Source organism: Trachypithecus francoisi, unplaced genomic scaffold (assembly GCF_009764315.1).
Source record: "Trachypithecus francoisi isolate TF-2019V2 unplaced genomic scaffold, Tfra_2.0 Lachesis_group10, whole genome shotgun sequence".
Taxonomy (NCBI): domain Eukaryota; kingdom Metazoa; phylum Chordata; class Mammalia; order Primates; family Cercopithecidae; genus Trachypithecus; species Trachypithecus francoisi.
In genome coordinates this window covers 42,460,873-42,483,602 of record NW_022681455.1, presented here as the reverse complement: position 1 = coordinate 42,483,602, position 22,730 = coordinate 42,460,873, and the positions used below count along the sequence as shown (strand labels likewise).

The 22,730-nt window shown below is 46.2% G+C and overlaps 1 protein-coding gene and 1 long non-coding RNA gene across 18 annotated transcripts in view; one reads left to right on the top strand and one right to left on the bottom strand.

Annotated features, from left to right (window-relative positions):
* The window catches only part of TRERF1 (transcriptional regulating factor 1), a 229,242-nt gene that overhangs the window by 148,991 nt on the left and 57,521 nt on the right, over positions 1 to 22,730 (top strand). For all 17 annotated transcript variants that reach the window (XM_033217168.1, XM_033217171.1, XM_033217177.1 and 14 more), the window contains one exon: positions 6,418 to 6,529. The gene's annotated coding sequence lies outside the window, so the exon portion shown is untranslated. The remainder of the gene's footprint in view (positions 1 to 6,417; positions 6,530 to 22,730) is intronic.
* LOC117087222 lies at positions 9,432 to 21,608 on the bottom strand. The gene is made up of 3 exons (XR_004438728.1): positions 21,597 to 21,608; positions 13,135 to 13,137; positions 9,432 to 10,928 (listed from the first exon to the last, which is right to left on the bottom strand). It is a non-coding gene; the product is annotated as an uncharacterized LOC117087222 (long non-coding RNA).

Sequence of the window (22,730 nt, the reverse complement as noted above, 5' to 3'; positions counted from 1 at the left end):
GCAAGGTCCTACCATTAGTATAACTGCCTGCACCGCTTCAAAATTGTTCTAGGACATAAGCCAAGGTCCTCTTCTTCAAGTCGTCGGTCTCAGCCTTGGCCACATATCACAGCCACCTGGCAGGCTTTACACACTCTTGTTTAACAGGGTGTTCAACAGGAGCCCACGTGGAACCCAGGCATCCCTGGTTTCTAAAGCTCCAGGTGATTCTGATGTGCAATCAGGGTTGACTGCTGTGCCAGGCCATTAGACACAACCCATGCCCTAATAGAGCTAACGGTCTGACTGGGGAGACCAACTCGTTAATCACATAATTGATTAATTACAACTCTGATAAATGCTGTTGCCCCATTAAATTTTAAAGGGTTGGAGACATCTTCCCGAAGCTATAGCCTGACAGACGATTAGATGCTAATGAGGGGAGAGCTGGGAAAATGGCATCCCAGGCAGAGGGACTGGCATGTGCAAAGGCCCGGGGGGAGAAAAGAGCTTGGTGTGTCTGAGGACTTGAAAGACACGCTGGTTGGAGCTGTGAGCAAGAGGGGTGGGCAACCTGAGGTTGGGGAGCAGATGGTAGCCTGTCACCCATGTTGGCCTGTGGTGAGTCCACCTTACATGCTGTCAGTGTTTGAGCTGCTCTGATATTGGTGTGAAAGGCCCAAGCTTCTGTGCTCTGGAATGAGCAGATACACGAGGGCCTGATTAAGTGATCATGGTCTGGGCAGGATCACTTTCCTCCAGTGCGTGAAAATTATTTACTCAGCCTCCATGGAGAGAGAGGAAGGGCATCAAAAGAAGGGAGAGATTGGCCAGGCGTGGTGGCTCACACCTGTAATCCCAGCACTTTGGGAGGCTGAGGCAAGTGGATCATTTGAGGTCAGGAGTTCGAGATCAGCCTGACCAATATCGCAAAACCTCCTCTCTACTAAAAATACAAAAATTCGCCGGGCATGGTGGCGCACACTGTAATCCCAGCTACTCAAGAGGCTAGGGCAGGAGAATTGCTTGAACCTGGGAGACAGAGGTTGCAGTGAACCGAGATCGTGCCACTGCACTCCATCCGGGCAACAGAGTGAGACTCTGTCAAAAAAAAAAAAAAGGAGAGATGTTTGGAGAGAGAATGGGAGTTTTCCTCATATCTGGGAAGTTGCTGGGCCTCACTTGAAAATTACATCTCCTAGCATCTCCACATAGAACTCATTTGACAGAACCGTGGGTCCCTAGATGACTGGAGCCTGGGATCTCATTGCAGTGATTCCTCTTTGTGCTGTTTCTCAGATGCCCTGTGGAGCCTGTCTCACGTTTGATTCCTCCTCCTCCCCATTTTCCTCCATCCTCCTCCCCCTGCTCCTTTTTCTTCTTTTTAAAATCTGCGCCAATTTCTAATGAATTGTGGGTGGCATGGAGGGAATTCTTCACACTTCATTTGGTCCTGCTTCATAGTTTGTATCCTGTGTCCCTCCCTTCCCCTGGCTGAACCCCCCATCCCCGGTCTGGTAGGCGTGAGCTGTTCTTTTCTTTTCAACGGCCTTGTGGCTGCAGAGAACCCCTCTTTGATTTGGGCTTTTAGATACTCATTTAAAGTGTTTGTTTCTGCATATTAATTTCTTCCTTCCCTAAGACTCCTAATCTTCACTCTCCCTTAACTCCAACAGTAGCGTGGCGTGTGACGCGGCATTTGTCACCCCCATTGCACAGAAGGGAAACTGAGGTTCTGATAGCAGTGTGGGGCTGTGGGAAGATTCTGGCCTTGCTTGGTGGCATGATGAATGTGACAGGTCCTTGGAAAGTCACACAACCCTCCAGGGCTGCCTCTTTACTGGTCATATGGGAAGGAGATAAGATTTCTACCCCTGTAAGGAGGTAGGGTGATGGGGTAAAGAGGATGGGATTTGACCCTTAAAGCTCTGGCTCCACCACTCAGTTCTGTGACCTTGGGTAAGGCATCAGACCTTGGCTTCCTCCCTTGTAGAATGGTGATCCCTACAGCACCTCAGCAGGATGGTTGTAAATACTAGAGGCACTGTCTGGGAAGTCCTAGCAACATGCCTGGTCTGAATGGGATATAGTAGCTGTTCTTTGGCCTTTTTGGCCTTTGGGATATAGTAGCTGTTCCACCTCCCCTGCCATCTGGGATTCAGCTGTTTGTCCAAGAGAACCCCGATCATTATGGTGGAGCTGGAATTAGAACTAGAACCCAGGTATGCTGGCTTCAGGCCCTGAGCTGCTGGGAGGAGCTATCTATCTGTAAGCACCCTGGTTTTGTGAGCTGGATAATCCTTGCTATCCAGGATATTCTGGATACTGTGTAGGCCTTTCTGTACACAGTAGAGTGGTAGTTCTCAACTGGGAGTGATTTTGCAAGAGACACTTGGCAATGTCTGGAGAGTTTTTTCATTGTCTCAGCTTGGGAGGTTCTACTGACTTCTAAGGGGTAGGGGCCAGGTATCTGGATTGTTCTGGGATCGCTCAGCACAGTGATTGGGGACTTTGAAGGCACACACCAAGAAACAGCAAGTCATCAAGACCCCTGGTCAGTGACAGCTGACTCTCAGCCCTTGCAAAGCTGCCCTGCAGCGTCAGCACCGGCTGGGAAATCCTTGTGGATTCTTGTGGATATTCACATAGAGGGAGGGGCATGACTATCCCCACTCACTGGGCATAGTGCTAGCAACAGCTGCCACTTATCCAGGGCCTATTGGGAGCAGGGGCAGCATGCTCAGTGAGGGACCTATGCTCTCACTGATCTCCCTGATCAGCCAGGAAGACACTGCTAACCTCATTTCACAGAAGTGGAACAAGGCCATACGGCTCGTGAGGGGCAGGGGCAGGGCCAGACCTAGGGCAGAGCCTAGGTCTCTTTAGCTCCAAAGCTCACACGCTATGCATGAAATTGCATGACCTTCCTTAGAAAGTAACACCCCACCGCGAGGCTTCTCCAGCAATAATTTTAATAGAATGCTTATCCACATCCCTATGTCAGCATTGGCCACCTAATTTTGCCGCCGGCCAGACTGAATTTACCACTGTTGCAGAAAACAAGTAGATAAGAATCTTAAAACTTATCACACATTGGGAGGGAGGGTAAGGGTGCCCCTATTTTGGATGTCTCATGCCAGTTTGGGAAGAGGGAGAATTTAGCAATTAGGCACAATATGTTCCGAATTTGCCCTAGAAAACTTCTTGGGTGCTTTTGGTAAAAACCTGTACAACTTTTTTTTTCTTTGGTTGAGACAGAGTCTCGCTCTGTCAGCCAGGCTGGAGTGCAGTGGCATGATCTCAGCTCACTGCAGCCTCCACCTCCCAAGTTCAAGTGGTCCTCCCACCTCAGCCTCCCAAGTAGCTGGGACTACAAACACAAGCCACCACACCTGGCTAATTTTTGTATTTTTTTTGTAGAGACGGGGTTTCGCCATGTTGCCCAGGTTTTGTCTCAAACTCCTGGGCTCAAGTGATCCACCCGTCTTGGCCTTCCAAAATGCTGGGATTACAGGTGTGACCCACTGTACGCAGCCAAATCTGTACATCTTTAATGCCTGTCTTGAATGCCACAGTGGTTGGAGCACAGTGTGAAGTTAAGAAACAGTGCAATCCTGATTAAGAGCCTTCTCTCCTAGTTAGAATACACCATGCTCTGTCGTGTCACAGGACCTTTGCACAGGCTACTCGGGGGACCAGCAGCGCCCTTCCTCTCTCTCTTTCCCCTGCTTCCCTCTCTACTTTGCTTCAGTAATTTATTCTTAGGGTTCATATTAAAGACTAATTCCTTAAGAAAGCGCTTCTGCCCCACGTCCATGCTAGTCCACCTTCTGGCATATGCTATTATGCATTAGCTATGCTTCTTTAGGGGACCACTATTATAGTTATATCTAATTTGTTAATGTTGGTTTCCTTCTTCCACTTGATTGTAAGCTCCATGAAGGTAGGGAACACATTGGTCTCACTCAGCTCTTGTATGCCGAGTGCCTTGCATTTGCCTAGTACATGCTAGGCACCAGCCAACATTAGATGGGTGAATGGACAGTTGGACGAATGGATTGAGCTAGTTAATTTCATTTCCTTTCCCTTAACTCCAGTCAATAATCTCTTCTTAGGGAATTGTAATTATCTGTTTATATGTCTCTCTTGAGCCTCTTTGAAGAAGAACCTATCTTCAGAAGCTCTGAGTCTAGCTCCATGCCTGACATATAGTAGATGGCTAATAAAAGTTGACCATATGGTTGTCTAAGACAAACTCTTGCCCATAAGACAAGCAGTTCCAAGAGCTCATGCTGCTGCAGAGAGGACCCTAGAGAGTTTTTTTCACACACAGAGGATAAGGATGGTGAATTTATTCATAGAAACAGAATGAAGTGCATTCCTGCTTCCCACCCGTGCCATCCTTAGCTCCTCGGTAAGGTCTGCTATTCAGGTTGCCAGTTACTGTACTGACTTATTTGTACATAAACAGTTATTCCCCATAACCTTCCCTTCGCCAACATTCAGAGATAATGATATACAATCTTTGTAACATTACAGATGTTGCTTCAAAAACACTCTGTTGCTATAGGAATGTTTGTGATGTGCTTATCGCTAGAATTTCATAAGCAACAAACTCCAAAATTGCAGATGATTTAACATTTGAAGCAGGGAGTGAGAGTGTATGTGTGTTTGCATTTAAAAAAAAAAAAGGCTTTGAAAAAGGAAGTTTTCTTCTGCAGAGTTATCTTCTTCTAAAGCTTAAAATAAGAACTACTTAAAAGCAGTGAATTTAGAAGAATGAGCACTTTCTCTTAAACATTCAAATGGGTGAAAATGACTTGTAATGCCTCCCTCAAGTATTAAGGAAATAGGCAGTTAAAGGTTTTTTTTGGAGCTGGCTGTCACAGACAAAGGATTTCTCATTAAAAAAAAAAAATCATTTTATAGCATTAAATACTAGGAATGCATACCAGCAGCCCTTTTGACATTTTGAAAATGATTTATTTTCTGAAATGTCCCAGTCCATTTTAATAGATGACTCTTTGTTCTTCTCATTCAGAGAGGGAGCTTCGGGTGGGGTTGCCATAGTTAGGGTTGGGAAGTTCAGGGTGGAGGCAGACAGGGCTCCAGGAACAGCTTTCTGTGAGCCTCACACTTTGTTACCTGAACACAGCAGGTGGATGCCACCCCCTATCTCCAGACAGCATGGAGCCACACTTTCCCAAAGCTCCTGCTGTGGTTCTCCTTCCCAAAGAGAGACTCTCTGAACTAACTTTTTATAGTCCAGAGAGTGAATTTGAAATCATTTCTCTTTCTAGCCTCCCTCTCTGAACCAAGATATCAGCTAGACATCTTAGGAAAGGTGTGCAATGTGGAAGTCTCTACTATCGCAATGCTACTACTCAGCTGTGGCTCAGGAGTGGTGCTCTCTGCAAACTCTTTAGCAGTCCATGAGATAAGTTCAGAAACTGAGAGTTGGTGCTTAGTAACTTTCATGCCGATTTGACAGAATAATCTGTTGAATCAAAGAACTTAAAAGTGAGCTTGCACTTTGTATCAGTATTTTTTTTTTCTAGCAGTTCATTTTTACTATATTTTATTAAAGTAGTCATCTATAATGGTGTGGAAATTTTTTAAAAAACTGGTCCTTCGGCTGGACGCGGTGGCTCACCCCTGTAGTCTCAGCACTTTGGAAGGCCGAGGTGGGCAGATCATGAGGTCAGGAGTTCAAGACCAGCCTGGCCAACATGGTGAAGCCCCGTCTCTACTAAAAATACAAAAATTAGCCAGGTTTGGTGGTGGGCGCCTGTAATCCCAGCTACTTGGGAGGCTGAGGCATGAGAATTGCTTGAACCTGGGAGGCGGAGGTTGCAGTGAGCTGAGATCGCGCCATTGCACTCCAGCCTGGGCGACAGAGTGAGACTCTGTCTCGGGGGAAAAAAAAAAGAAAAAACTGGTTCTTCATGACAAATAACTTGAAAAACTCTATGCCAAGGCACGTATAAGCTGCTGTCGCTCCCCCATAAGGAAAGTCAGCTGTTGAATGGATTTGGGGAATCGCAGCACTTAGCAAATGATGTTATAATGAGACTCAGGTCTCTCTCTGTCTCTCTCTCTTTCTTTGTCTCTCTCTCTCTCTCTCTCTGTCTCTGCCTCTCTCTGTCTCTCTCTGTCTCTCTGTCTCTCTCTGTCTCTCTTTCTGACTGTTTCCTAAATGCAGAGACTGCATGCAGTTCGTCTCCGTGGCCTCATTCCTCAGTGCCCTGCCTGGCACATTGTAGACTTTTGGAAATGTTTGTTGAATGCATGCCTGTCTGCTTTCCTGTTACCTAAGAGTGGGTGAGGACAGCCTCAGAAATTTCCGTGGGATTTCTGGTAGTGTCTTCTGCAGGATGGTGATGGAGAGCTAGGAGCAAATGATGAGGAAATTACCTTTCCTTCTTCCTTTCCCCATAGGACCAGGCCTCCTCTTCCCGCCTGTCCAGCAGCATGAAAGCAGCATGACTGGCCGACCGCAGGAGAAGCCCCCAGAACCAGGCCCCCAACTCAGCCATCTGCGGAGGTCAAGGTAAGCTCGCTTTCCTTCTTCTGGAAGGCTGAGGAATTTTCATTTTAGTACATTCTGTATGCGTTTGTAATCCCTTGCTGTGTGCTAGAAGAATGAGGTTTCCTGGGATGAGGGTAGACTTAGAAAGTGCGTGTCAGCCTTACAGGTTAAAGCGTGCTCATTTTGGTTAAAGTAGAGGCCAATATGGAGCAGAAAGGACTGAGCTGAGTGTCTAGAATACAGCTCTTCTTATTCTCCCACCACCTCCTGAATCTGGGACCTTGGGCAGGGTCTTTCAGGATGGGGTATCCAGGGAATTTTGAATGAAAAAATCTCTGAGACAGGATAAAATGAGAAAGACTACTCAGTCCACAACCTGAGAGTCCCAGTACCTGCCAGACGGACTTCCGTCCCACACAGAGTCGTAAGGGGCCTTAGACGATCAGTCAGGCCAGTTTCCAGCCAGTGTTGGACAGTTAGTTGTTAGAAAGTTCTGTCTTCTGGCCTCTGCTCTGCCATTAGGAACCACAAAGACTTGGCTTTCAAAGACTCTTCCACATGCCTCTCTCATTCGGTTTGAAGATTTGAAGATTTGGCTGTCATGACTCTGTCTTTCTTTTTTTTGGTATAAATTCTCCCTAGGGACTGGTGCCAGTCACCTTGTCCTCTCATCCCCTCCATCCTGGAAAGGGCTTTAGTTATCTCCAGTGTCTGCCTTGCTGGTTGCTCATGCAACCTGTACCATCTTAGTAGAGAATCATTCATTCACCATTCATTCTTCAGTGGCTATTTACAGCCTCTGACAGACAGGCACTGTGCTAGACTCTGGAGACATCTCAGTGAAGAAGAAAGACAGGGTCTCTGTCTTTAAAGACAAAATAGGTTTAGATTCTTAGAGAGAGTTTGAAATATGCATCAAACTACTTCTGTGCGCTCCTTGTTTGCATTTTTCTCTCTCCAACTTTTTTCTTTTTTTTTTTTTGAGGCGGAGTCTCGCTCTGTCTCCCAGGCTGGAGTGCAGTGGCGCGATCTCGGCTCACTGCAAGCTCCGCCTCTCGGGTTCACGCCATTCTCCTGCCTCAACCTCCTGAGTAGCTGGGACTACAGGCGCCCGCCACCGCGCCCAGCTAATTTTTTGTATTTTTAGTAGAGATGGGGTTTCACCATGGTCTCGATCTCCTGACCTTGTGATCCGCCCGCCTCGGCCTCCCAAAGTGCTGGGATGACAGGCGTGAGCCACCGCGCCCGGCTCAACTTTTTTCTTAAATGTCCCATGAGTGCTTGAAAAAAATCTTAAAATATTGGATATAGTTTTCTGTATACCATCATTGAAAAATAAGTTAGCTTATTGTGCAGCTCAAATCATCTATAGTATATCCTTTTCTGATTTTGTCTGATTATCAATTATTGAGAGAGGTGTTTTAGTTAAAGCTTCCCACTGGATTTGTCGGTTGCTCCTTGGCAATGCTGAAATTTTTGCTTTATATGTTTTGAGGCAATGCTGTTTGGTGCATAGATGTTTAGAACTGGTGTATTTTATTGATGAATTGGGATTTATTTCTACCATCTTTATATGCATTTAATTTTTTCTGCTCTTCCTTTTAGGTTGAGGTATTTTCCCCCCTCATTCCATTTTCCATCTTCTTATTTGGAATTTACACACTCTATGTCTGGTATTTCTGGGGTTACCCAGCTAGCTACCTGGATAGATGATAGATAGATAGATAGATAGATAGATAGATAGATAGATAGATAGATAGAAAAAACACTCTATGTGTGTTTTTTCAGGGGTTATCCAGCTAGCTAGATATGTATATGTAGATAGATAGATAGATAGATAGATAGATAGATAGATAGATAGCTGGATATGTATATGTAGATAGATAGATAGATAGATAGATAGATAGATAGATAGATAGATAGCTGGATATGTATAGTAGATAGATAGATAGATAGATAGATAGATAGCTGGATATGTATATGTAGATAGATAGATAGATAGATAGATAGATAGATAGATAGATAGATAGACAGACAGATAGATAGTTTTGGAGACAGGGTCTTGCTCTGTTGCCCAGGCTAGCTTCAAACTCCTGGGCTCAAGTGATACTCTCACCTCAGCCTCCCAAGTAGCTACCTTAACTTTTTTTGTTTGTTTGCTTGCTTGCTTTGTTTTGTTTTGTTTTTGAGACAGAATCTCTCTCTCTCCCAGTCTGAGGTACAGTGGCATGGTCTCGGCTTACTGCAACCTGCACCTCCTGGGCTCAAGCAATTCTCCTGCCTCAGCCTCCCGAGTAACTGGAACTACAGGCGTTCACTATCATGCCTGGCTAGTTTTTGTATTTTTAGTAGAGATGGGATTTTACCATGTTGGCCAGGCTGGTCTCAAATTCCTGACCTCACATGATCCGCCCATCTCGGCCTCCCAAAGTGCTGGAATTACAGGCATGAGCCACTGTGCCCAACCAATTTTTGTATTTTAAGTAGAAATGGGGTTTTACCCTGTTGGCCAGGCTGGTCTCAAACTCCTGACCTCCAGTGATCCACCCACTTTAGCCTCCCAAAGTGCTGGCATTACAGGTGTGAGCCACCACCCTCAAACCTATTTCACACTTTTCATCTCTTTGTCTCTCTGTGCTGAACTCTGAATAATTTATTCAAATCTATCTTCTGGCTCGGGGAATGGGTCATGCCTGTAATCCCAGCACTTTGGGAAGCTGAGGTGGGTGGATCACCTGAAATCAGAAGTTCAAGACCAGCCTGGCCAACATGGTGAAACCCCATCTCTACTAAAATTACAAAAATTAGCCTGGTGTGGTGGCGCGCACCTGTAATCCCAGCTACTCTGGAGGCTGAGGCACGAGAATCACTTGAACCCTGGAGGTGGAGGTTGCTGTGAGCTGAGATCACACCACTGCACTCCAGCACTCCAGCCTGGGCGACAGAGCCAGATTTTGTCTCAAAAAACAAAAAAAACTATCTTCTATTTAACTAGTATATTATGTGTGTTAAAGGCTGTTTAACCCATTCATTGGATTTTTTTCTTTTTGCTTTCTTTATTTGTCATTTCTAGAAGTTCTGCTTGGTGATTTTTCTGGTCTCTCATTTCTTGCTCATATTTGAAGATGTTTATTTCTTTAAAATATTAAATTTGCTATTTAGAAATTTTATAATTTTGTGTCTTGTAATTCCCAAATCTGAAGTCTTTGTAGGTCCGGTTCTGCCACTTGCCGTTTCTGCTGGCTGGTGTCCATAGTGCCTTATTTCCTGTGAATTGCTCATTTTTTCTTGGCACTTTATCTTTGGGAATTATCTGAGGTGTGGGTTGAGTTGTCTTTTCCAGAGAGGATTTGCGTTAACTTCTGCTAGTTGTCTGGTGGGCACTACCAACAAAAATCACTTTGAATTAATTTTCTAGTTAAGGCTTTTCTGGCTACCCAAGTAATATAATTCAGGCTACAAACCTGTGTGAAGTCCAACTATGGTTACACATTTTCAGGAGAGAATTCCCCCCCCTCCATTCCCTGCTCTGCCCAAGGTCCAGTTTTCTTGCAGTCTCTTTCTGTGTTGTGCATTTATTTCTCATTCACCAAGTCGAATGAATTTTGTGGAGTGGAGCCATTTGAAGTCCCAGCTTTGTGGAGGGGTCTCCCTAGGCTGTTAACCCTGTGCTGCTGTCACTGGGAAACTTAGAATCTCCAGGTTTCAGCAGAAACCTTCAGGGCAAAAGCCAGCTTTGATGCCAGCTCACCTCCCAAGGTTCCTGCTTTGGGTTTGTTTTGGTCTTTTCATTTGTACTATCTCAGCAATGTGTATTCAGTCTTCATATCTAAAATTGTATCCAACATATTAGTTCTTTCCATTAGGAGGGGCAGGTAAGGTATCTGGTCTGCCATCTTGCCAAAACTATATCTTTTTCTTCTCCACAATAGTCCTGCTGGGCAGGAATTTCTATTTCTTCACAGAAGAGTGACCTGAAGCTCAGAGAGGGTATAGCCATAGGCCTAGCAGGTGAAAGGCTGGGAGAGAGTATGTCCCTCTCCTCTCCTCTCTCCCCACCTTCCCTCTCCCCAAGATAACTGTTGACCATTGGTGAGGACAAACTTTAGTCTCACAAAGAATATGAGTTGCTATCAAAATGTTTTAACTAGCTGAACAGCTTTGTATACTTTGTTTATGAATCTATTGTTTATCTTCCTTGAGGGAGGAAATGGCTTCTGCATATTTTGTGGTTTGTCTGGCAGTCACCAGCAGCTTTCCTGCTTCATTCCCATTCTTCAAAAAGTCTTCTGAACCTGAAGCCAGATCCCATGGGCTTCTCATCCAGACCCTGGCTTGCTTTCCTCCTTATGCTACTCTCTCCTTCTTCTCACCTTCTTTGCTTCCCTCTGCCTCTTCTTCCTTTTCCCCTCTCCCCATCCTTCCTGCAACTGGTTTTTCTTTTTCATGGTGGTGTGCCTTTCATTGGAGGGGAGTCTACAGAGCCAGTGGTTTGGCTTTTGGGCTTTGAGGGGCAGGGAGAAAGAGCTGAGTTTGAACGTAGCTCTGCCACTTAATAACTGAATCTCTCTAAGCTTCCGTTTCTTCATTGGTCACGTGGGGACAGTGGATAGAGCTGTTCAAGGACTTAATGAAACGATGCCTGTAGAGCTTGTAACACAGAGCTTGGACATCATCAGCACTTGGTCAGTGGTGGTTCATATAACTATGACTGAGAACAGACCACTTCAAGGCCAGTGCTCTTGCTGGTGATGCTTTTAAATTGACAAAGCCGGTTTATAAAATAGGATGAAAATGGAGGCAGAAATCTAATATAAATATGGGAATCCTAGCCTCGCTATGATGTTCTTTGAACTGGGGTGTTTTTTATTTTTATTTTTATTTTTATTTTTATTTTTTATATTTTATTTTTTGAGGCAGAGTCTTGCTCTGTCACCCAGGCTGGAGTGCAGTGGCCGGATCTCAGCTCACTGCAAGCTCCGCCTCCCGGGTTTATGCCATTCTCCTGCCTCAGCCTCCCGAGTAGCTGGGACTACAGGCACCCGCCACCTCGCCCGGCTAGTTTTTTTTTTTTTGTATTTTTTAGTAGAGACAGGGTTTCACCATGTTAGCCAGGATGGTCTCGATCTCCTGACCTCGTGATCCACCCATCTTAGCCTCCCAAAGTGCTGGGATTACAGGCTTGAGCCACCGCGCCCGGCCAAACTGGGGTGTTTTTAAAAATAATCTGAGGGAAGATAGAACGCACTGGTCTGGCCAGTGTTTGTGGAAGATGTAAACCAGGGGTTCTGAAAATGGGGCCTAGACCTCCAGACTCCAGATCTTGGCCCTCCTGCTGAGCTGTGCCCTGTGTCCTGATACCACGGTGGGGCTGGGGCTGGGGCTGTGTAGACTCACTGTGGAGGTTCCCCTTGCAAGGGCCCCCAGATCAAGGGATTGCATTACTACTCTGAGGACGCATTTTCAGCAGTGGTGGGGCTGGAGGAGAAGGGTCGTCAGTGTCCTTTAGCTCTATTCTTATAGCTGGCATGAGACTTCACTTTTCACGCCCTCTTCTAATAAATGGCTTTATATTACACCTAGACATGTGTTGTTTCCTGATTCGATATCTATCAGGCAACAAGTCTTTTTTCAAAGCCTGCTATTTATAGTGACTCTGGGCTTTGTATAGTGGGCAAGTAGTATAAAAGAATGCATAAAGTTGCTGTGAATCTAAAACTACTCTAAAATTAAAGTCCGTTAATCACAAGAGGACTTTATAACCAAAAAAATGCATAAAGTCTAAAACATCTTCATAGGATCGTTAGGTACTCAGAGTGGATATCCAAGAGGGAAAAGCACAGTGCCCTGGAATGGTCAGGGAGGGCTTCCTGGATGAGGCTGGATAATGATTTGAGCTGGTCTTATGGGGCAGCCAAGGTGAGCTGCTGGAGAAGGAGCCCCGTGCATCCTGGGTGTAGAAGTGGTAGGAACTGGTGTTTAGAAAGCCCCACAGATGGCCTTGTGGTCCCTCTTGGAGCGCATCTCCCATTATCAAAAGCGCTCCGAAGTCCTGCAGCTAACGTTTGACACCAGGTTTCCCAAGTGTGTTTGGCCACTCGTAGCTGATGAGCATGGAGGTCTTGAATGGGTTTCCACATGGCTTCTGTCTCTCTGACTAATGCTTCAGCTCATCTGGGCTACCACCTCACTTCCGTAAAACAGGGATTGGCAACTTTAAAGGTTCAGCCTCTTGGGAGAACCAAAAAATTATTTGAAGTTCATCTCTTATCTTTTTCCAAGCATTGCTCAAATATTTAGAAGGGTGAAGGTTTCTAGGGGGACTAAGCAGGGACATTGTTAGAGTTAGGGAGGGGGCTTCTTCGTTATCCCAGTCTCCCAAGATGATTGAGCATTTCCAACCCAGCCGAGTGGCCAAGCCTGTTTGCCTGGAGTTAAATGCCCGGCCCTACCCCACCCCTCGTCTCCCGCAGCAAACCTCAAAGTCTGTTAACAGCCTCTGTCTGATCATGATTCATCCTTCCTGCCCCTTCTGTATTCTGGTTACTCAGAGCTGTGAACCAAGATTGATTACTAACGCCATCTAACTGACCTTGCCCATGGAGAGCTTACCTGGTAGATTAAACATTCTTCATCAGATGACACCTCAGGTTGAGTTCTGTTGTTGGCTAGCTCTGTACAGTGCAACAAGGGATTGTCCTAGATGCAGATGGAGACCCTTTTCAGGGCCAGGAAGCCAGGGGACACATTATCTGAGGAGTTTGGGGTGCCAGGGTTATTGTGAGTATAGAGGCAGGAGGTGCCCCAGGCCAAGAGCTCTGTGCTTAAAGAGCCACATAAAAGCGTGGAAATGTGCTCTACATCAAATCTTCACATGCTGCCCTGGAGACTGGCTATCAGCCCCTTCTCATTGTTGGGTGGAACCCTTCTGAAAATATTTCAATATTTATTATGCCAGTCATATCCATTATTCTATTTTTTAAAATTACAACATTAAGACCGGGCGCGGTGGCTCACGCCTGTAATCCCAGCACTTTGGGAGTCTGAGGTGGGCAGATCATGAGATCAGGAGTTTGAGACCAGCCTGGCCAATATGGCAAAACCGTGTCTCTACTAAAATACAAAAAAAAATTAACCGGGCATGGTGGTATATACCTATAATCCCAGCTACTCAGAAAGCTGAGGCAGGAGAATTGCTTGAACCCAGGAGGCGGAGGTCGCAGTGAGCTGAGATTGCACCACTGCACTCCAGCCTAGGAGACAGAGCGAGACTCTGTCTTACAAAAAAAAAAAAATATATGTATATATAGCTAGAGCTTGAGTTCACTCTAATTCCTACCCCTGCTCACTCTCTTCCCTTTCCCAAAAGATAGCAGAACTGAGACTGAAATCCATATATCCTGACTTCTAGCACTGTTTCCCCGAAAGGCTCAGATCCTTAGGGATCAGGTGTCATTGGTGGGAAACCCTACTATCTTAATATCCTGGCCCAAGATTGTTCAGTGTCCTGGACAGGCCAGGCAGGGTCTCAGGAGGTTCGTCCAACAGAGGCTTGGGGCTCCTCAGGTCCAACTTTATTCTGCAGAAGCTGAGTCTGAGGTGCAGGGAGGGGAAGTCATTTGCTCAACCAGGTCACAGGGCACGTCTCTTTTTCTGTTTGGTCCGGGTTATCTTTATATTGGGTTTGCATTTCCTGAATACACAGCAACAGGGTGGGGGGTGGGTGGAGGACAAGGGAAGTGGGCTTAAAAGAACCCCATCTGAAAATGTTTAGATTTCCTGTGACTGTCCCGTGAAGAGGGAGATAATCTGTGTTCACGGAACTAAGAGGAGAGGGAGAGATTTGGTTCAGGTCCAGGAGGCCAAGAGTGCAGAGGAAAGGAGGACAACATGAGAGCTATTCAGAGAAAGCTGTGACATTTTTATGGATGAAATAGAAACAAATAGGAGTTTGTTTCTTTGCACTTCAGTGATGCCTTCTTGTTTGTATTTTTGGACAACACTCAAGCCATGTGGAGGCTCTGGCCTCGTTCTAGTAACAGTAGTTTGTGGTCTTCGGAGGCTCTTTGGCCTGGGACTGGGAGCCTTTGGTTCTCATCTCCCTTGAGTTGGCTTCTACCAGGATGTGTGATCCTTTGGAAATCTCTCTTCCTCCCTCGGAGCTTCCATAGTTTATCTCAAGATGGAGATAAAACCTCCTGCTGGGCCTGCCTCACAGAGAAATAATGGGTACAAGAGTGTCCCCCACAAACTGTCAGGGTTAGATTGGCCTCATTTTTTTCTTTTTCCATGTCTGTGAGGCTGGCATGAGCTCTGAGGGAGTCAGGAGCTTCCACCAGGGAAGGCCCATGTGCCCATCAGATCAGGTGGCACGTGTGGCCACAGAGGTCACTCCAGACCCGATTTCCTGGGACAGCCCTTCCAGGCAGTGTGTTCCCAGTTCCTTAAAGGGGGATGTCATTTAAGCAGGAAAGGCTGTAACTAAAAATAAGAAAATGGTAAATATGGACAGAGTTACTGCCAATTTTCTGGAATTGGAGAGCTGGGTACCCCCTTGAAACAGAAAAAGAAGTAGAATATCACTTTATCTGGTATTATAGAGGAACTGAAATGACTCTAGCTAACAGAGGCCATCTTTTCTAACTCTTTTAGATGGTGATACCAGGTGAAGTGATTTTCTACTGCATACAATTAAGCTTTGGATTGCCACTAAATAATTACGTCTCATTTCCTCTTCTGGGGTCTTGAACTGCTTGAGAACCATATCCCAGAAAGTAGAACACCACCTTCGTTACCAGTAACGCCTAGTTGGAGAACTCAGCCTGACCCGTGGCCACACCAATTCCCTCTTTTGCACCCCTTGAATTGCACTGACCAGTGTAGACTTGTGGGCCTCTCTCTCCTGGACTTCCTGCAAGGATGTGCCAGTCATGTGCATGTTTGCATTCTGTTTCCTGCTGTCAGTGAACAATTCTACTGAATGAACTATGGCCTTTCCTTGATGTCTCTGGATCATCATTGTGGATAAAACGAATGTGCCCTGGACACAGGCGCTTTCAGGGGATGTTAGAGTAAGCAAGGTCATTGGTCCCTATCCCAAAGGGCCCAGGCTGCCCTTCTGTCTTCCCTCCTGCGTCCACTCCTGGCAGTTTCTGCCCCTGAGCACCATTCTGCTGATTAAAACAAAAGGAGGGCTGAAGGTTGCCCAGGAAACAAATAACCAAACCAACTCAATCAAGCCTCAGTCTTTGAGCCTGGTATAAACTGTAACCCACATCTAAACAAAACAACAGAAACCCCACCCCAGGCAATGAGACTGCTCGAGTCCTCCCTGGGAGCACATGTGTCCTGTACCTTCTCTTGTTTAATCTTCTCAGAAACCCAGAACAGCAGGTATTACTGTTTTACAGATGTCAGAATTGAGGCTCAAAAGCAAAGTTAGATAGGCCTGCTGGAGGGACTCACTTTGCCAGTGGAACATTGAGATTTGAACCCCAATCTTTGACCCCAGGAGCAGTGTTCTTGGTGCTTCCGTGAGGAAAATACCTGTCATATAATCCGTTTGTTTCTCTCCAATGAGATATTTCTGATGAGTAAAATCTTGTCAGATAGGACCAGGCGTGGTGGCTCACACCTGTAATCCCAGCACTTTGGGAGGCCGAGGCGGGCAGATCACAAGGTCAGGAGATCAAGATCATCCTGGCTAACATGGTGAAACCCCGTCTCTACTAAAAAATATTTTAAAAAATTAGCCGGGCCTAGTGGCGGGCACCTGTAGTCCCAGCTACTCGGGAGACTGAGGTAGGAGAATGGCGTGAACTCAGGAGGCGGAGCTTGCAGTGAGTTGAGATCGCGCCACTGCACTCCAGCCTGGGTGACAGAGGAGACTCTGTCTCAAAAACAAACAAACAAAAAAAAAAGAAGAAGAAGAAGAAGAAAAAAAAGAAAAACCAAACCAAACAAACAAAAAAACTTGTCCAGATAACTGGAGCTTTTAAGCGTAGAACTATTTTTTTAGTGTAAAGTGCATCAGCTTCTTTTTCAGACTTCCAAGTTCATGGCTAAACACTAGAGCATTGAAGTTTGCTGACAGCCAGATTCATGGGACATGCCTGTACTATGGCATAAACTTTCTCTCCTTGGCCCTTCAAAAACCAATGATAAAAGCTGGAAGGATCCAGCAAGGAGGAAGTAGCTTCATGCTGAACAGATTTGCAATGGGAGGACAAGAGGCACCGCAGAATATCAGAGGAAGCCTCGTCGTTTGGCAGGAGAGGATTGGGGGCTTAGCCCTTCATCACTAATCGTGCAACCTGGGGAAGCTCATCCCCTGCATGTTAATTTCCTCCTTTCAAATAGAGAAGACAGTTCTGACCTCACAGGTTTGTTGTGACCTCACAGAACACAATAGTATCTGTCCATTCTTTTTGCAATATTTTCAAGAATGTTATTATGAAATATTTTCTAGAATGTTATTATTGGCCATGAGGACATGCACACCCTTTCACAAATTCTTTGGTGTCCTTCTCAGAGACTTTACACCGAGCCAGAGGGTTCGTGACTGTGGCCCAGAGAGACTGGTCTCCAAGCCGGGGGCTCCACGGGTGTTAAGCGAACACACCATGTGGTCACTGGAGCAGGCCACCCCACATCCCAGCACTGACTTCCCCATCCCAGGGCTGTTACAGAGATGCAATTATGAGTCTTTTACTCTTCTGTTCAAAAACAAAAAAGGAAAGAAATGGAAAAAAGGATAAATTAATTTTCTTTAACCTGTGGCTTTTTTTTTTCCTTCCTCTCTCCTTGCTGTGAGATTGCCACTTAACTTATTTTAATTAAAAAAAATGATGTTCTGGGTGATGGGACATCATATTTAGACATGTTGAGCTGACAGTTGATGAGTGTGTTGTCAATACACCATCACCACAAATCATGTTCCCAGGGTTGATCGGAAGGAGATTTGTGTGCAAATGTGTGTGTGCTCACACACTTGGATGATTTAGAGTGACTGGGGAAGGGTCCAGTGACCCTTCTCAAAAGCAGTTGTAGGGAGGGCTGGCCACAGGCGAGGGGCAGCTGACCAGGGCAAGAGGAGGAAATCGGCTTCTATTGTGAATTGAGGTGATTGGCTCTGAGTTTGCTGTGGAAGCAAAAGTTGCCACTTCCTCCTCCCTCCCTGCCTTCCTCTGTCATGTCCTTAGCACCCAGTGGGTGCAAGGTATTCTACTGACCATGAGACACTCCTTAGAAGCAGTCTCAGTTTGATGGAGGAGACAGAAGAAACAGTTTGAAGCAGTGTGCTGAGTGGTGTGAGGAAGACGTGCCCCCCGAGCACTGGGCTTGTGCTCGCTGGCGCGCTGGCTGCCCTTCCTCGTGTTCCTGCCTTCAGTGACTGCCCGTTCTCAGGGGCCTCACAAACCTCTCTGGGCCTTGGAACCTCAGTCCAGCTGCCTCAGTGACAGCTCCTGTTGAGGTCTCCATGTGAAACAGCTCTCCCAGTGCTCCAAGCTTCATAGATGTGAACCTGACATCTAGGTCACATCTGACTCCCCCTGCTGTACCTCCATAGGTCCCTTCTATCACTAAGCCTATCAGGTTCACCCCACAACACCCCTCCATCACCCTCATCCAAGCTATCTGGCCTGGACCATGGCAAACCTAAGTTGCCCCATGTCCTCATTCACCTTCCTCCAGTCCATTGTCTGCATTGTCAGCAAACTACAGTCCAGGGGCCAAATCTAGCCATTGCCTGGTCGATTTCACGCAGTCTGTGAGCTGTTTTTACAGATGAGCATTTGATGATACGGGAATACTGACTTTCCTTCTCTTTGAAGGGGAAGTGTTATCTCTCCAAAAAACAATTCTATTCTTCTCATTAGAGGATCGGTATTATAAAAATTTACACTCACTCAATTATCATTATATTTTCAGTGTTCTCAAAAATGTGTAGAATTTTCTTTCTTATTATGTAAGTACTACATAATAGCCTGTATTTGCCTCTCGGTGGCAAAGCCCGGAATATGTATCCTCTGGCCTTGAACAGAAAAACTTAGCTGACCCCTTGTCTCTACTGTGGCCAGAGCAAGATTTTTTTGTTGTGATGTTTTTGTTTTTTGAGACAGAGTCTCACTCTGTAACCCAGGCTGGAGTGCAGTGGCATGATGTCGGCTCACTGCAACCTCCGCCTTCTGGGTTCAAGCAATTCTTGTACCTCAGCCTCCCAAGTAGCTGGGATTACAGGTATGTGCCACCACACCCAGCTCATTGTTTTGTATTTTTAGTGGAGATGGGGTTGTACCATGTTGGCCAGGCTGATCTTGAACTCCTGACCTCAAATGATCCACCTGCCTTGGCCTCCCAAAGTGCTGGGATTATAGGCATGAGCCCCCATTCCAGGCCCAGAGCAAACTTTTCAAAATAGAAATATGATCAGTTACATGTGCTTGGTCACACACACACACACACACACACACACACACACACAGTTCAAGATACTTTAATGGTTCCCCATGCTCTGCAGGGGAGCCATTAAGATGAGGATCCTTAGCCTCAAGAGCCTTGGATGGTCTTGCCCTTGCCCCCTGTCCAGTTTCATCACAGTGTTCCTTTGTCCTCCACGCTGGCCTTCTTTTAGTTCTTTACATCCACCTTGTTCCCACCTGCAACAGGGCCTTTGCCCATACTGTCCTTGATGCTGTCTGGAATACAGCTTTCTGCACCCTATTTCCCCTCCCTATGTCCTTCTCATCTTTAGATCACAGCATCACCGTGACTTTCTCAGAGGATCCTTCCCTGACTTTTCTGCCAAGGTCACAGCCCTATCTCTTTTTTTTTTTTTTGGTTTTAAGATGGAGTTTCGCTCTTGTTGCCCAGGCTGGAGTGCAGTGGCACCATCTTGGCTCACTGTAACCTCCGCCTCCTGGATTCAAGCGATTCTCCTGCCTCAGCCTCCCGAGTAGCTGAGATTACAGGTAAGTGCCACCACGCCTGGCTAATTATGTATCTTTTTTTTTTTTTTTTTTTTTTTTTTGAGACGAAGTCTCGCTCTGTCACCCAGGCTGGAGTGCTGTGGCCGGATCTCAGCTCACTGCAAGCTCCGCCTCCCGGGTTCATGCCATTCTCCTGCCTCAGCCTCCCGGGTAGCTGGGACTACAGGCGCCCGCCACCTCGCCCGGCTAGTTTTTTGTAGCTTTTAGTAGAGACGGGGTTTCACCGTGTTAGCCAGGATGGTCTCGATCTCCTGACCTCGTGATCCGCCCGTCTCGGCCTCCCAAAGTGCTGGGATTACAGGCTTGAGCCACCGCGCCCAGCCTAATTATGTATCTTTAGTAGAGATGAGGTTTCACCATGTTGGCCAGGCTGGTCTCAAACTCCTGACCTCAGGTGACCTGCCCACCTCAGCCTCCCAAAGTGCTGGGATTACAGGAGTGAGCCACGGTGCCCGGCCCTCGGCCCTGTCTTATTTCTCCTCATGACACGTGTAAAATTGCACTTGTCTCTGGCTGACATGCACACCCCCAGAGGGCAAGCCCCATAGAACTGACACCATCTCTGTTCCCACCTCCATTATATCCACTGTACCTGGTATATAGTGAGCATGCAATAAATGTTTTGTTATGATGAGGGGCTGAGGATCAGGGAAGACTTCCTGAAAGACATTAGGTTTGAAAAGGAACTTGTAGGCTGAGAAGGTGAAGAATGGGAGAAAGAGCTTTCAAGCAGAAGGACCAGCATTCTGGAAACCTTGTGTGGCTTCATAGGATAGGTGCTCAGGCTGTGTCTGAGTGGGTGGGGAAATCACTGGAAAGGTGAGTGAGGCCAGATCATGGGGGCCTTCTGTGCCCAGCTGAGCTGTTTGGACACTTACCTGTTGGCAGAGGGAGCACTGGAGGTTTTAAGGAGAGGGGTGCTGTGGCAGGGCTGGAGCGGGTGAGACCCGACCAGAGGAGCATGGATTAGGGAATGAGAGAAGATGGCCAGGGAAAAGCTGTGCAGGAGAAGTGGGCAGGAATTGATCATCTCTTGGAAGTGAGTGGGAATGGGGAGGTGGTGGGCCCTTGGGGTCCCAGTTTCTGATTCAGGATCCTGGGTAAAGGGTCACCAGTTGTTTCAGATAAGTGAAGAGGAAGGAGTTAGGGCAGGGAGGAGGTGTGAAAATTTGTTTGGCGGGAGGAGGTGGAGAGAGCAAAGGCTGGCAGCTCCCATTCTCTGTGAAGCAGGGATCAGGGTCATCTGCCGAGACAGAGGCCTTTTGGCTTCAGGTCATGGACTTGGGCCTCTTCCCCCTTTACAAGCAGAGGGTTCCACATTGTCTCTAAACAGCTGAGGGATTCGCCTCAGCCTAGGGCACTGGGGACCGACAGGGGATTTAATCCCAGACACTTTAGGAGATCTTACAGACTTGCCAACTTCCCCATCCCTTTCCTAAACCGTGAAGTCTAAATGTCAGCTTTGTCAGAAATCTTACCTTGAAGACCTTTGAAAAAAGAAAAAAGGTCTGCTCACTTCAGAAAATGTTTTCAGAGTGGCTGCCCCATGACAGCTTGGCTCTGATCACCACAGGGACCCCAGCACTCTGCCTCAGGAGCGTGTGCCTGACCTGTACATACTTACTTGACATTTGAATGCATGAATCACAATGTCAAAAGGCATAGTTCAGAGACATCTAGCATGCTGCTCATGTTAAGGTTAGCAAGTCACACTCACATGCAGGTGGAACTGTCTTTAACCAGCCTCTACGTAACTGAGTGGCAGCTGGCCTTCTCCACAACTTGCTAGAGCTCCCCCAAACAGAGTACCCACTCCCACAAATGTAGTCAAGGGCTGTGTTGGTCCCCAAACCTGCTTGTGCTAGTTGTCCTCGTAATTGTAATTATGTAAATTAGTTAAATGTGATATAAGCTGATGAACTATAAATGCAAAAAAGAAAGAGAAGTGCTATTTCAGTGAAAAGTAAGAGTCACCTTGTTCTACCTCAGCTGAGAATGTGTGACCGGCGACACATTTTTCACTGTTGAATGCTTTGGAAAGAAGTGATAAAAGCAAGCCACCAAAAGAGAATTGCTGCCAAATTAGGTGTGAGCAAGACAACTATTAAAGACTGGCACTGCAGTGCCGTGGCTCACATCTGTGATCCCAGCAGTTTGGGAGGCCAAGGCATGAGGATTGCTTGAGGCCAAGAGTTCAAGACCAGCCTGGGAAACAGCAGCACCCTGTCTCTACAAAAAAAAAAAATTAAAAATTATAAAGATTGGCACTAGAGGGAGAGGAAAATAAAAGCATGTCAGAGGATGCAGCACTACAGTTCCTTTACCAGGCTTCTCTACTTCTGGCTCCTTTTTAAAGAAACCAAACTGAAAAAGTATAGATTATGCATCATCAGTGGTTTATGCATAAAAGATAAATACAGAGCTCTATTCCACAGATCTATGAGCAAAGAAAAGTCCTGGACCCTGCCTCAAAAGACCAGTAAGATATTTGTGTTTTAAGTTAAAATAAATTCATAAGGCATTAATGTACTGCAAATTTAAGTGCACATAAAGGTCTTTGCGGCTGGGGCACAGTGACTCACACCTATAATCCCAGCACTTTGGGACACTGAGGCAGGGAGATCACCTGAGGTTGGGAGTTCGAGACCAGCCTGACCAACATGGAGAAATGGTGGTGCATGCCTGTAATCGCAGCTACTCGGGAGGCTGAGGCAGGAGAATCACTTGAACCCGGGAGGCGGAGGTTGTGGTGAACCAAGATCACACCATTTCACTCCAGCCTAGGCAGCAAGAGCAAAACTCCATCTCAAAAAAAAAAAAAAAAAAGGTTTTTTTCATGTTTTATTACATCTGGGTTTTTTTGTAAGTAATATATTCACATGGTTCAAAAACACAGAAAAATATAAAAAGTTATAAAATGAATAATCTCCCTCCTGCTCTTTTCCCCAGTTAGCCCAGTTTCCACCACCTCCCTGCAGACAACTATTATTAGTTTCTTGAATCCTTCCAGATTTTCTTTATGAATATATATCAATTATAAATACATAGTTGACCCTTATTATTCACAGATTCCATATTTGCAGATTCCCTACTCTCTAAACTTATTTGCAACCACAGAACCAATGCTCGGTACTTTCTTGATCATTTGAGGACATGCACAGAGCAGTGAAAGTTTTGAGTCGCCCGATGCACGTTCCCAAGCTAACTTTGAACAAGGCAACTCTGCCTTCTTA